The 15,044-nt window shown below is 36.8% G+C and overlaps 1 pseudogene; it reads right to left on the reverse strand.

The window, feature by feature from the left end:
* Positions 1 to 10,187: 10,187 nt before the first annotated feature.
* On the reverse strand, positions 10,188 to 10,632 carry LOC118653644 (annotated as a pseudogene).
* Between the last annotated feature and the right edge of the window lie 4,412 nt (positions 10,633 to 15,044).

A 15,044-nucleotide genomic window follows, 5' to 3' on the forward strand; every position in this document is an offset into this window, starting at 1 on the left:
GCTGATATGGAAAAATCTCAAAGATATTATAAGTGAAAAAAGCAGGGCACAGATGAATAGACACAATGTGTGTACATATGCATATATGTAAAAAATCCTAGAAAGAAATATAAGAAACTATGACTAGTGTTTGGTTTTGTGTAGAGGAAATGGATGTTTGGGGTGGTAGTGTCATTTTTTATTTTATTTCCTTTTGTCATGCCTGGATTTTAATGCAGATTTTTGTTGTGTTTTTTTTTTTTAAATACAAAACTTTTTAAAATGTACACTTTAAAAATGAAAACCCTACTTTCTAAGCCCATCTATTGCACTCCAGTTTACCTGCTTATATGCCAGCTTTTCCCACTTGACTGTGAGCAACTTAAGGATAAAACAAGTCTTATTGCCCAGCCAGCGTGGCTCAGTGGATGAGCATCGACCTATAAACCAGAAGGTCATGATTTGATTCCCGGTCAGGGCATGTGCCAAGGTTGTGGGCTTGGTCCCCAGTGTGGGGTGTGCGGGAGGCAGCATATTGATGATTCTCTCTCATCATTGATGTTTCTCTCTCTCCCTCTCCATTCCTCTCTGAAGTCAATAAAAATATATTTTAAAAATTGAAAAAAAAAAACACCCTGCCTTATTCATCTTCATATAGTCAGTGCTTAACACAGTGCCTAATGGTAATAAGCACTCAGACAACTGGAAAAAAAAGAGAAAAAAAGAGAGTTATTGTTATAATAGATGGAAGAAGAAATGAATGCATGAATAAATGAATGAATGATTTGCAGAATGTTAAGTTCATTAAAGAACGGCATTTACAGTAATTCTTCAGACACTCCTCTGTGGTTCCTCATGTATGATTTGAAGATCAATTTCAAGAGAGAATTCAGAAAAAAAAATGCAATTGTTTTATTCTCAGAGATGACCTATCTGATGAAGACTACAGAATGATATTAATTATGCACGGGAACAACGAAGTACATTTTATCCAAGACTGCGTTAAAAGCAAGTCACTGTGAAATGAACTGAATGATTTAACAGCATCCAATGCATAAAAGGTCCTCCTCACCTTAGAGGTCTTCAGGACAGCCTCTTAATTTGATTTCTGTTTTGTTGTGCCATCTTCATGTTATGGTCTTTAGTTCTCCTTATTACAAATGTAATTTTTAAGGGTCAAATTAATTTACTTTTACTTTGGCTTTGGGATGCTTGAATGCAAGGTTGTGAAAACCACTAGCTTAAAACAGATGCTCTGCAAAACTTTCTGCCAAGCCTTCCTAAGTCACCAGGACATCAATAGGAAAGCAGTGTAAGCAGGAGCGTTCACAGCTATGCTGGAATAGCAAGGAGAAATTATGGATGTTTCACATACTGTATCAACATCGGAGGGTGACATTTTCTTTGCTCATACAGCTTCCCCACCTCTGCAGCATGCAAGGCATGTTTTACATTTTTTTTTTACCTCTCAAAATCTTGCCCATATTTTAAGACATAACTCAAATCCACTTTTTTCTGTGATGTCTTTTCTTTTCATATATTTTTATTGATTTCAGAGAGGAAGGGAGAGGGAGATAGAAACATCAATGATCAAACATCATTGATCAGCTGCCTCCTGCATGCCCCCCCCCTTACTGGGGATCCAGCCCACAACCAGAGCTTATGCCCTTGATGGGACTCGAACCTGGGGCCCTTCAGTCCACAGGCTGACCCTCTATCCACTAAGCCAAACCAGCCAGGGTTGTGATGTCTTTTCTCATTGCCTCAGCCAGAATTATCCCTCCTTCCTCTAAGCCACTTGTTTAGAAGTGAACATATTTTGCCTAATATCTTATACCATATTTACCTCGCTGCCTATCTTAGCTTTTCAAGCGAATCATGAGCTTTTGGAGTGCAGGAAAGCATGTGCTACATGACTAAATATCCCCATCCTCCTCCACACCCCAGTCTAATAAGTGTTCTTTTGTTTTGGAGTCATGAACAACTTTGAAAAATGGATGAAAGAAAACTTTAGGGGAAAATGTGCATATATAGAGAGTTAGCACTTTCTATTCAATTTTAGGGGCCAGGAGTATCTGATCTGGTATGTTTTTATTTAATGTTGTAATCAATTAAGGTGTTACTATCAGCTACACTGATTAGCTTAGAGTTAAACCCACTGCCTTTGTATCTCAGTTCTGCTGTTTATTAACAGCATGACCTGGGACAGTTTACTTCACTTTTCTGTGTCTTGATATGCTCTTTTGTGATATGGGAATTATAGTATTACTTTTCTAAGTTACCGTACATCTGCAGGAAACATTGTGAGCAAAAGAGTTCACAGCTATGATAGAATAATAAAAAGAAGTTATATGAGTAAAATGGAATGAATAAATAAGAGACTAACAATGAAAGCCACACTGAGGATTTGAAAATAAGTGGGTAACATTTCTACAGGATGCCATAAGAATGTAGTGAAAAGACCAACACGAATGAGAATAAGAATGAGAATAGGAATTTAGCATAGTTCTTTGCTTACAGTGTGCATTGAATTAATGAGTTTATGTTTTTCCCACATTCATACAACTAAATAGATAATGGAGCTGGGGATTCTAATCTGTGTTTGTCTGACTTCAGAACTAACAAGTCAGGCGGACCAGGGTACAAATACAGGTTTCACCATTTACTAGCCATTTAACCCTGGCCAATTCATTTAGGTGGGCCCCAAAACGATATACATTTCTTCAACTAGCACATACAGTATTTGCTACCTTTGTTGTGTACAAATATAATTAGGAAAAATACCTGAGACAACAAAGAGAGTAGAAGGAATGTATAGCTTCTGTCTTCAAGGACTTTACAATCTCCTTGGGGAAAGAAGAAACTGGAGTAATAAATAATAAGTAAGACTTAATAAGTGAAGTGTAAATGATCTGTGAAGGCTGTAGCATTTGAATTAAAGGAAGCAGTCAAGGCCATCTGGAAAGGCTAGCTGGACTGATAGGGACAGACAAGGTTTTTTCTCATCGGTCTTTTCACTACATCTTTATGCATTCAGTAGAAACTGCTACCCACTTGTTTTCAGATCCTCAGTGAAGCTTTCATTGTCAGTCTCGTCATTTATTCATTTGATTTTACTCATCTTCTGAGACTGCTACATAGGCTTAAAGCTGAATAAACTGCTACTTCAGTCTGTCATCACAAAACATAGTGATATATAGTGACTCTCTGTCAAACATCAAACTCATCTTTAAATTGCTTTGATGACTTGTAAGTCTGTGTTTAGTGTAGGTCTGGTTTTGTTGTGTGATGACTAGCACTTGTTGGCTAGAATGAACTGCACAGTTTTTCTAGAACACGGTGAAACATTTCACCAGTTTCAAAGAATCTAACTCCATCTTTTGACTTCTGTTTTGATTAGAAAAAAATAACTCTCACCCACCAGCAGACAAAGACAATGCCCGGTGAGTGAATAGATTAAATTAACACTGATTAAACCCCCATTTTCTTTCTTTTTTGAAAAATATTTTTTTTCTTATTGATTTCAGAGAGGGAGAGAGAGTTAGAGATATCCATGATGAGAGAGAATCATGGATCGGCTGCCTCCTGCAAAGTCCCCCACTGGGGATTGAGCCCACAACCCCGGCATGAGCCCTTGACAGGAATTGAACCTGGGACCTTACAGTTCACAGGCTGACACTCTATCCACTGAGCCTAACTGTCTAGGGAAACCCCCATTTTCTATTCCCATGTATGATGTTGAATTAAAGATGATTCTTGGGCCAATAGGATAAGTGATTAAAATGGGTAATCAGAAGTATATCCCTTCAGGAAAGGAGGTTGTTACAGGGTGAACATGTCCATAAGAAGATTGGGAGCATCTACAAAAAATCCTCTGATCTTTACTCAAACAAAAGTCTAATTTTTACTTACTGAATTTGCTATTCTGCCAATTTCTCAACCCAGTCTAAGGGCCATTAGTTCAGCCTGCAAAAGTGCCCTCCTGTATTATCATCGTACATGCTTTTCCTTCTATGTGGTATGTCTATCTTAAACTCTTTGCCTATTTAACTCCTTAATCCTCAGCTCTTGGCCTAATAGATATTTCCTCAAGGAAATATTCCCTGACTACCATGACTATGTCAAATACACCTATTATACACTCAAATAACACATACTGGTATAACTTTTTTCACAGCACTTGGGATAGTTATAATGTTTGTGCAATTATCAATGCCTGTCTTCTCCCGTGAAGAAGGGACCTGAGCACATAGTATAGTTCCTGACTCATAGTTGGTACTCAAAAATCATTTGGTGATATGAATGAATGGATTTCAGTTTTCCCTAATTAGATTGTGTTAATAACATACTAGCTTTCTTAGTAAGATGCAGGCATATGATATGCTTCAAGAAAACTCAATATAGACAGATTGAAAAGTTTTACTTGTGAAATTAAGGAAAAGTTTGGAATGAATGATTGCTTACTTGTTGGTGGCAAGGCAGAATTAATCAGATTCCCATGTGACTTACCATTGTAGTCTGTACTATAAGTGAGAAGTGTCAAATGAGTGTCCGATATTGTAAACCCAAGAGCTCAGTAACTCTAGAAACATAGCTCTTTGCTTTTAGTAATTCTCTGTCAGTGTTTGGAATCTTAGCTTTAAAGACAAAAACAAAACAAACACAAAAAAACACTTCCAGGAATTAGAATGGATAATGACACATTTTCAGTAGCTCTAGAAATAAGTTGGCATCATAGTTGCAATTAATGCCTACATTCAAATATTCAAATCAGAGTCTGTGTTTTCCTCATATGTTAGTCAACAGAAGGCATGAGATTTAAACTGTTGTTTGAGTTTAAACTGTCTTTTTTTTTCCACTCTGCCTTGAGGGCAGAGACTGATTTATTCATCAAAGTAACTAAAGCACCTTGCACAATATTTGCCATATAATAAGTGTCTGCTATCCATCTATTGATCAAGCTGTCTATATATCCATCCATTTCTCTATCTCAATGTCTACTTCTATCTATATGTGGACTTTATATATCCAAATATGTAGTCAGTATGTACATTGAAAAGTTCATAGAATGGAAGTCAATCAACCTAGATTATAGTCTTCTAGTGTCAAATCTGCCAATAATTTACTATGTGGTCTTAGAAAAGTTATTTAATTATCTTCTGCCTTATTTACTTTGTCTTTCAAATTTGGTTAACCATACCTGACTTGCATACCTAACCATTATATGAAGAAGAAAAAATGAAACAAATGTAAAAACGTTTTGAAGTGTGAAGTGTGTTTTGAGTAGCAGTGTATTCGTTAATATTAAACAAAATGATCAGACTTAGGTTTATTCTCTGGAATCTCAGCCCACATAGGCTAAATTGCATAATCATCCTCTTATTCATCAATAGGGCTCTCCTTCCAGCATTAAAAGAACCCTATAAATCTCTCACTTCCTCTCTTGCTCACTTGCTGAATCAGCCTTTGTGAAAGTATTCCCTCCAGTGTGTAATACTTTGAGGAAACTTTCAAGAAAACTTGTGCCCAGAGAGTGCTGATTCAGCACAGCAAAAGAGGTGACTGAGATGGATTTAGAACATTTCATTGGCAGGAACCTGTTTTGAACAAGTCTACACAAATAAGGGAGTACTTGTTTGGCCAAAGGACGCACATTGGTTACAAATTGCTATATATTTCTGAATTTGGAAGTGTGGAGTAAAAAAGTATCCCCATGTTTTAAAAGCACTATCCTATGCATTCAAATAGTCCATATTTAATTTATGGCACAGAGTAATCCCTTTTCCTTCTTGTGCGTCCATACATAATAAAACAGCTTCTAGAAAATGTATCCTACAATGTTATATGTCACCATGCCACAGGACATGAAGTAAGAGGCCCTCCTTTCTATAATGCATAAATAATAAATCAAAATTATTCATAAGCATGATTGAAGACAAATAATTCTCTCTGGCTTAAAATATATCATTATGCTGTAACTGCTTTATTCACGCATCTTGAGTTTTGACTGGCTGAGCCTTACATTTTGTGATCCTAATCTTCAGTAACACAGTGCTTTCCTGAATCTGATTCACACTTATTAGCACCTAGACACAGAAGGTATTTTCAAGCATTTCAAAGCTATCATGACTTGACAAGAAAACACGTGCTCCAGTAATAGGTGGTAGATTGGGGATGGTGGTGTTGGGATGCAATCTGAATGACCCTTTTTCAGACAAGCTTGCAAAAGAAAACCACTTAAACTAATTTCACAACATAGGTAGAAAACTTGCGTTCTTCCTGGATACCCCAGATATTTATCTTTTTCAAAACAAATGAATAAAATGCAGTCCAGCTAACCATTAAATGAAGTAACAGATCAGTTTTCTATCAGCATTAAATTTGAACTTTCCCACTGGTAGCTGGTTAAAGAAAAAAAAATTTACTCTAAAATTATATTTTCATGTCTTTCCCCTTTTAAATGATTCATTTTTCATGGCATAAAGAAGACAGACTTACTGGAAGTCATCTAAGGAAAATAAGGAAAAGTTTGAGTAGAATAAAGTTAAATACTTTTGCCAAATATGTGTTAACATTCATAGACTGTGTGTAGTATTTCTATGAGGTTGATTTTCATGCAAGCTTCGAAAGTCAGCCAATATTTGGAATCTGTCAGAGCTAATAGCGCATTTGATTGTCCATCATTCCATCTCTACTCCCATCTGTCTGCGAAGTCTAATGATTGTTGTGAAAGAGATCACAGCTGTTTTCCATCTTCATTTTTAGGCATACAGTTTTATTCAGACTTACTATTATGTATTTTCATTTCCTGGAGTTATAGAAGCAACTTAGATGGAGTCATTTCCAGCTGCAAAGGCAGTTAGTTCATATTCCTTCTCAGGCACAGTTGGATCTTGTGATGACTATCCCCAAGGTCATACTTTGACAATTGGCACGTAGATAGGCTATTTTTGACATCCAACCTTATTTTTCAGCATTCGTCCTCTCACTCACCCCTATCCTCAATCCTGAACTTCTCAATTAACTCCCAAGCACTTTCCCCAGATCGAAAATCTTCCCCTGTTGTAATCTCCCACCAAAATCTTATAATCCTGTGAACCTTCCTCTTCTTTTCCCACCTACATTAAGGCATAAGATCTAGGGATTAATTGATTAGAAATTAATCCTATAAAATGTGTAAAGTGTATTCATATAATGAATGGGTTCATGTATTAATTATCCCAGGAATAATGCATTTAAACAAGAATTCTCCAGTAAAGTTAGTCCCCACTCACAAAATCATAGGCCTCATTGTCAAATGTGGAACATTATACCACTCAAAAAGCAAAAATCCCTAAGAGACAAGTTGGATGAATATCCTTACTGGCAAGAGAAATAGTTTCTCATGGGGGGCTACTGTGTGCTAAGGATTTGTGACTTCAAAATCAAAATTTAAAAGCAAGTTTAGAACAAGTAGCCTTATTTAACAAATTAACAAATGTTCTAATGGATACTGACTCAGTATTATCCCAAATTAAATTCTATCACAATAGTTCTAACAGAATAAAAAATATAAGTACCTCAAATACTACTTACTGATATTTTCTCATTAGCTATGCCCTAGTTAGTACAACTACAACAAAAATGTGGGATTTATTTTAAAAAACAAGCATCATAAAGAATAAAATTTTAATCCTAACAAGATGTTTCTTGAAACACACTGTTTTTCCCACTTTTATAAATAAGTCCTATGATTTTGTTGTTTGTTTGTTTGTTTGTTTGTTTGTTTGTTTTTAAGGTGGAATAAGGAGTATAGGAGGACTTATATTACTTTCTGATTTAAGAAAACTCAGCAGCCATGATCTTAGCTTTCTGTGATATTACTAGGTTAAGAGACGATCTAGGAGGTAAATAGTTTGTTGAAATATTACAATTTTGTGACAATTATAATAGTACTACTGTTTAAAATTCAAAATTATTTCTATCTGGACAGGTGGTCACCAGAGATACAGGGTTAAAAGCTATTTTTCAAATCTGATATAAATTTTTTTTGGGGGGGATTTTGATCTGTTAGTGGTTAGTGATTGCTAGAGGTAATAGAGAAGCTAGTTTGAGGCATGTGGTAAGACAAGCTAGGTGGTAAAGGGGAAAGCATTATATGTTTGCAGTCAGATTTTTGCTCAAATTTTGGCTGGTATTTTTCTTAGCTATGTGATTTGGGACAATGATTCTATTTCTGAGCATGTTTCCTCTTCTTTAAAACAAGAAGGGTTATAACAGCCAAATGATAACCATTTTATGTTCATTAAATGGGAAAATAGAGTGATCGATGGATAATGGGTACTCACAATATAATCACTACTTTCCATCTCCTCATGTTCATTTCTATGAGCTTACCCAAACTGAGGATCCTCAAGTCATTATCTGAGAGCTTTAAGGTCAGCTTTACTTGCTAAGTGCCACATGATTAGTGTACTTTAACTCTAATAACAAAATAGAAAGGGACAAAATAGTAAATCTTCAATTGTTTTTTAGGTAAATATAGCGAAGATTGAGTTAGCTTTGGGGGTGTGTCAGAGAGAATGTAGGGCACTGGTAATCTCAAGTGTCTGAATGTTGTATCCTTGCTATTATCTGTAAAGTGCATTAGCTCATTATTGAACTGATATTGCACTGACCTGAAAGAGATGAATCACATGGATCGGATGGACCAAAGGTATGGTGTAACAAAAGTGTGGCCTAGTGATAAATTGGCTCAAGACAGAGGCTCAGGGTCCTTAGAAACACCACACCGAGAGAGAAATAAAATGAAATCAAGAGTCTAACACTTTCAAGGTAGTGTTGCAAAATTGAGTTCACGTTTTATTCATAGCCTCTTTTACAAACCCCTGCTATTTAAAGACATTAGTTGCCTGAAATGAGGTTTTTAGGTTCAGTATCAAAGCTTTACTGTTTATGATGTTTTTAAAAGAGATATCAGACTATAGCAGCTTTCCTGTGGTGCTGGATCAAACTTGGATTGACGTAGATACTACTTCCTTCAAGGGATATTTTAGCCATCAGGGAGGTGACAGCCCAAGAGCAGCTTTCTGAAAGATTATAACCAATTATAACACACTGAGGAACCAAGCTCCAAAGGAAGTTCTTATTCTGAATTTCCCATCTGCTGAAGCCAGTTTGTTTATCTACATGGACTGCTGCTTCCCCTTTCAATGAGGTTATTGTATGTACTGTATGGGTCTGCACAAACAAATAAAACATTATGGCATTCAATACAGTCAAATTGTTGGAAATATTGGAATGTGACTAAAACCTATCCCTCCCACCTAAGTAATATATCTGACATTCTTCTTTCACCACCCTCACTGTACTTGGCAATCCTCATTGCTTAACGAGCATTTTGCTGAGACATAGGCTAATAGGCTTTAGGGAGATAGATTCTAGCCTTGGATTAAAAAAAAAATCAATCTTCCTCTAAAATCTGTCTAAAATCGGTAGCATTCAAATCAATAGTCCACCTACACGTGAGGATTAATAGTAATGGAGCTGTTATTTTTTTGTTTTCACTAGCTTCTGGGATACCTTAGGATAGAAATATAATTATTTTAATGTTGAAATATTAAAATATTAAATTTAAAGGTAGCTTACCATGTGACTGTTTAATTAATTGACTAAATTTTATAACTCAAGCAGATGAGAATAGAGATAAAACCCCAGACCTTAATAGGAATTAATTTAAAAAGTTTATATATTTGGTTTTCTATTCAGTGCCTCATTGCACCTTCAACTTCTTTTTTTTTATTTGAAATAAAAATAGATTTATTAATACCTGTGAAAAACAGAATATATTGTAGCTATTTAGATTACCCACTGTATTGATAGGAAAAAAATTCAATAAGAAACTTGGCACACTGGTTTTCATCTGCTAAAATGTTACCAACTGGTATATAATAATAACTAGTTAATTAGGGAGAATGCAAACCAAGAGGCCGACAGAGGCCTCATTTCCATAGTCAGGTCCTTGGTAGGCTTTATCCTGAGAATAGCAGGGAGCCATTGAGAGTTATTGAGCAAGAGAGGGGCATTGTCACTTTGGTGGCTAGTGTCAGGGATGGAAAAATTGCTCAATCCCTGATCAGCCCTTAAATCCTAGCCACCTCCATCCCTGAGTTCATTGTAATATTTACAATTCTTAAGCTGTCAGGCAAGGGGTGTCCAAAGGTCGGGTCTCAGAGGGAGAAATGGTGCCTGCTACCTTCTGTCCCCAGCTCGCTGGCCCCAGGCTGAATGTAATTGTCCTCCATGAAACCATCATCATCCTCATCTTCACCGGCCTCCAGACAGATCCCCTTCCTTGTCCAGGGCAGTGGGCGATGCTGATAGCTGAGGCGGTATTTGCGTCAGAGGTGGCATTTGGCAGCAAGTGCAATGAGGAGAGAGAGGACCACAGCTCCCAGCACAACCGCCACCAGCACAGGCCATGCCCGGGCCCCAGAGCCTGGCCCAGGGATCATGGCTGATACCTTGGGGAGCTCGGAGGGTCCCACAATGGTTTGGGGGTTTGTGTCACTCATGGAGTAGCTGGAAGACACTGTGAGCCTTGGCTTGGCCAGAAGAGCCCTGGCTCCAAGCAGATCCCAGGTGATAGGCAGCCCTGGGGCCCAGATCCTGTAGGAACTGTGCACAGTCCGTGGAGAAGCCACACCTTCAACTTCTACCAAAAGATTAAAATGATTACAGGCACTGCTAGGCCTCAGAGTGATTCTCAGAAATTAAGCTGAGTGTAGTACTTCAGTAAGCCACTATAATAAGATATTTTATTATTATGGTTCTAAATGTTCTGTAATGTATGGTATTTCAGATATAAAATAATTAAAGGCAATTAAAGCCCATTATACTAAGGATTGCTTTGTACTAATGATATAGAGATTGCTTGCCTCTAGAAAGAATGACTTTCCTCTAAAGTCGCCCAGAAATGAAGTTGAAATTGGTGGTGCTAGGATAAAGGGGCCCCCTTTTATGAGATAAATGATAGAGAACACATTGACCATTTATCAGAATATGGGGGAAAATGACATCAGTTTTCACTGGTAGTATCTCAAATTTCTTTTCACTGATGGTCAGAATCAAGTGCATCCTAAGGGTCTAGGACAGCCGTGGGCAAACTACGGCCCGCGGGCCGGATCCGGCCCGTTTGAAATGAATAAAAAAAAAAAAAAAAAAAAAAAAAAAACCATACCCTTTTATGTAATGATGTTTACTTTGAATTTATATTAGTTCACACAAACACTCCATCCATGCTTTTGTTCCGGCCCTCTGGTCCAGTTTAAGAACCCATTGTGGCCCTCAAGTCAAAAAGGTTGCCCACCTCTGGTCTAGGATGAAATAAATATATTCAGAAAAAAATATTTTTCTGGAGCCCTTAAGCCTAAAGGTGACCTAGAGATGATGAAAACCATCTTCCTCCCTCAAGGATCTGGAGCTAGCAACTCATAGGAATGAATCCATGCATTGTTCAAAAACCTTTATCAAAAGCTTACCTGTGGACCTAGAGGGCATTATGCTCAGTGAAATAAGTCAGTCAAAGAAAGACAAATACCATATTAATTTACTTATATGTGGAATCTAAAGAACAAAATGAACAAACAAAACTGAAACAGACTCATAGACACAAAAACTTGACTGGTAATTGCCAAAAGGTAGGGGGGTTGGGGGACTCAGTGAAAGAGGCAAAGGGATTAAAATAGATCCAGAGACATAGAAGCATGGAACAGACTGTTAAACCTTATAGGGAGGGGAGGAGGGGGAGGGGGTAAGAGTTCAACCAAAGAACTTGCATGTATGCATATAAGCATAACCAATAGACACAGACAGTAGGGGAATGAGGGCTTGTGCTGGGGATGGGAGTGGGCCAGGAGAGGTCAATGGGGGAAAAAGGAGACATATGTAATACTCTCAACAATAATTTTTGTTAAATTACAAATTAGTAGTTAGAGAATATTCATGAGGATATAAAGTACAGCATAGGGAATATAGTCAATAATAGTGTGGTAACTATGTATGGTGCTGAGTGGATACTTTGTGAAGTACCATTGTTTAATCACTATGCTGTACACCTGAAACCAATACACAATAATACTGAAAGTAAACTATAATTTAGACATCAAAAATAATTACTTTTAAAAAAGAATAGTTACCTCTTCAAATTCCCATCTTAAAAACATTGCAGTATGTCATTTAAGATGGTGAGCTCTCAAAATAGTCTAGGTTCAAATTCTGGACTATAAAATGAGGGAGAGAGCTTAATTGTAACAACTCCAATAACAATAACAAAAGCAAAACCAACTTGAACATTTATCCTATCTTTTTAAAAAATGTATTTTATTGGTTTTTAGAGAGGAACATTGGTGAGAGAGAAACATCAATGAGAGAAACATCGACCTGCTGCCTCCTTCACGTCCCCTACTGGGGATTGAGCCTGCATCCAGGACAAGTGCCCTGTCTGGGCATTGAACCAGCGACTTCTTGGTGCATGAGAAGATACTCAACCAACTGAGCCACATGAGCCAGGGTTATCCTTTTTTGCCTAACTTTCCTAAACTTTAGAATGGAGTTGATTGGTAATACCTCCCCAATAAGGTTATTGTGACATTGAGTTAATTTACATAAAACACTTATAACAGTGTTTGCTATAATTATGCTCTCCATAATTATAACTGTTATTATTGCTATACTATCCAAACACCTTACCAGGGCTCATTTGCAAGGATACAGCTTTTGGAGAGTGTGAACCAAAAAGGACACCATTTGTTTCTGCAACTTTTCTAGCAAAATTCATTTATTTAACCACGAGCTATTTTCTGCATTTTTACCATATGTCAGTCACTGATCTAAGTATAGGTACTGAATTTTCAAAGATAAATAAAACCATGTTTTCATGGTCTGTACATTTTAGTTGTGGGAGATAGACAAATTTTAAAAAAAGAAATAATTGTGATATTTCCAGCCAATGATAAATACTATGAAGCAAGGTGTTAATGGAATAATGAATGATCTGGAGGGCATAATATTAAATTAGGAGGTAAAAGAGGGCATATGTTATCATATTTCACTCAATTATTAGGTGTCTACATTTTTCAAGGCACTGTTCTATGTTCTAGAGGTTAAAGTAGTGAATGAGGCAAATAAGATCTTTGCTTTCATGAAACTTATGTTCTCATTTTGGAGCAGGAATTAGAACAAGTAAAACAATGAAGAAATAAAAAAATAAGTTAGTAATACATGCTATAAATAATGGGAATATGATTAAGAGTGATTAGGACACTACTTAAATTAGGTGGCCAGGAAAGGACTCTCTGATTATGAGTCACTTACTTGCAATCTTACAGACCAGGAACTATGCTTGCAAAAATCTAAATGCTACAGGTAGAGATAATACCAAGTGAGTACTAGGTCCCGAGTTGGAAATAATATTTGCATATTCAAAGAATAAAATAAGGAGAGTATGGGTTGGTCAAACAAGGTTATTGCTGGCCATAGTTGAGAGTTTGGAGTTTATTCTTGGCATAATGGGCTGACATTGGAAGATTTTTAATCATCGTAGTGAAAGAATCTATTTTACTTAAAAAAATCATTCTGGCTGTTGGGTAGAAAATGTACTGTAGAAGGGCAACAGTGGGAGCAGGGAGATATGTAGGAGGCTATTACAATGATAGAGGTTAAATATGACAGTGGCTATTTTTTTTTCTAAAATCATTAGACTGAAAATTGAGGGGCATCTTATACATGGAAGTCAGCCTTGGAGGGAGCTGCATGGTGCCTAGCTGCCCATCCCTTGTCAAACAGGCTTCCTCCAATGAAGAGCCTTATTTTTACTGACGTCAGCTGATGCCGTAATTGGAGGTGGAGAGTGCACAGATGCAACAGGGACTGGAGCATTCTGAGCCCATAAAGATGTCAAAAAATACAAAAAAAAGATAAATACCAGTAAGCAATTGTCTTACTCTGCAAAATTCAAACTGAATGTAATCAGCTATGCAAAAGGACATGGAAATAGAGCTGCAAAGAGACAATTTGAACCCCTTCCCACTGAGTGTATGATCAAACAGTGGAGAAAACAGGAAGAACAACTCCTTAAGATGCCAAAAAAGAAGAAGAAGGCCTTAAGGGGAAAACCAGCAAAATGTTTAAAATATTGATTTTTTAAATTTTGGGTTGGAAAAGTGGGGGCCATCTTATACATGGGGGCATCTTATACATGGAAAAATACAGTAGATGGATTTAAGATATATTCTGAAGAAGAGCCAACAGCATTTTATGATGAACTAGAAGGAATGAAGATTAGAAATGTAGAGGGACCAAGGATGTTTCTTAAGTTATTTAGCCTGAGTAACTAGGTAGATGGTGGACATGTTACATTTAAGATCCAAATAGAGTTGTCAAAAAAAACCCACCAGTTGTACATATAAACTGGGATCTTAGGAGCAATGTTAGAGCTTGAGATAAAAATTTGGAAAATCATTGGCATATAGCCTATTTTAAATTTTGGAATTAAATATAATAATCTAGGAAGAATGTTTAGAGATTATAAATTTATTCCTGTTTTGCAATTGACTGGCAGTGAATAACATTAAACACATTCATACTAAGATTGATGATTAATTATAGTCTCCAGTGGTGAGATTTCCAGCCCATCCTCACACAGATAGATGGGCCTTACATATATAGCCCAGATGAGCAAGGTTGTAGTGGTGGGGTTTGTTGCTCCCTTAATCCATCCATCTATGCTGTTCCACTGATGTATAAAGGACCAGTCTCACAGAAGACTATAAGGTTATCTGTTCCTAGCTTTATGTCAAATTTAGGGCCTTTTTAAAGTGCTACCTGTTTCTATTAGATTTTCCTGTTTCTGCCTTGATTATTCTTTGTTCCAAAAGTGAAGCAGTTGTCAGGGAACCCATGGATTAGTCAGCAAGATTGCATGGTTCTGTCAGGTCCTTCCTGTTTTGTTGTTGATTTTTTATTTTTTAAATACATTTTTATTTCAGAGAAGAAAGGAGAGGGATAGAGAAATAGAAACATCAATG

The sequence above is a fragment of the Myotis myotis genome, unplaced genomic scaffold, assembly GCF_014108235.1.
Source record: "Myotis myotis isolate mMyoMyo1 unplaced genomic scaffold, mMyoMyo1.p scaffold_m19_p_4, whole genome shotgun sequence".
NCBI classification, from domain to species: Eukaryota; Metazoa; Chordata; class Mammalia; order Chiroptera; family Vespertilionidae; genus Myotis; species Myotis myotis.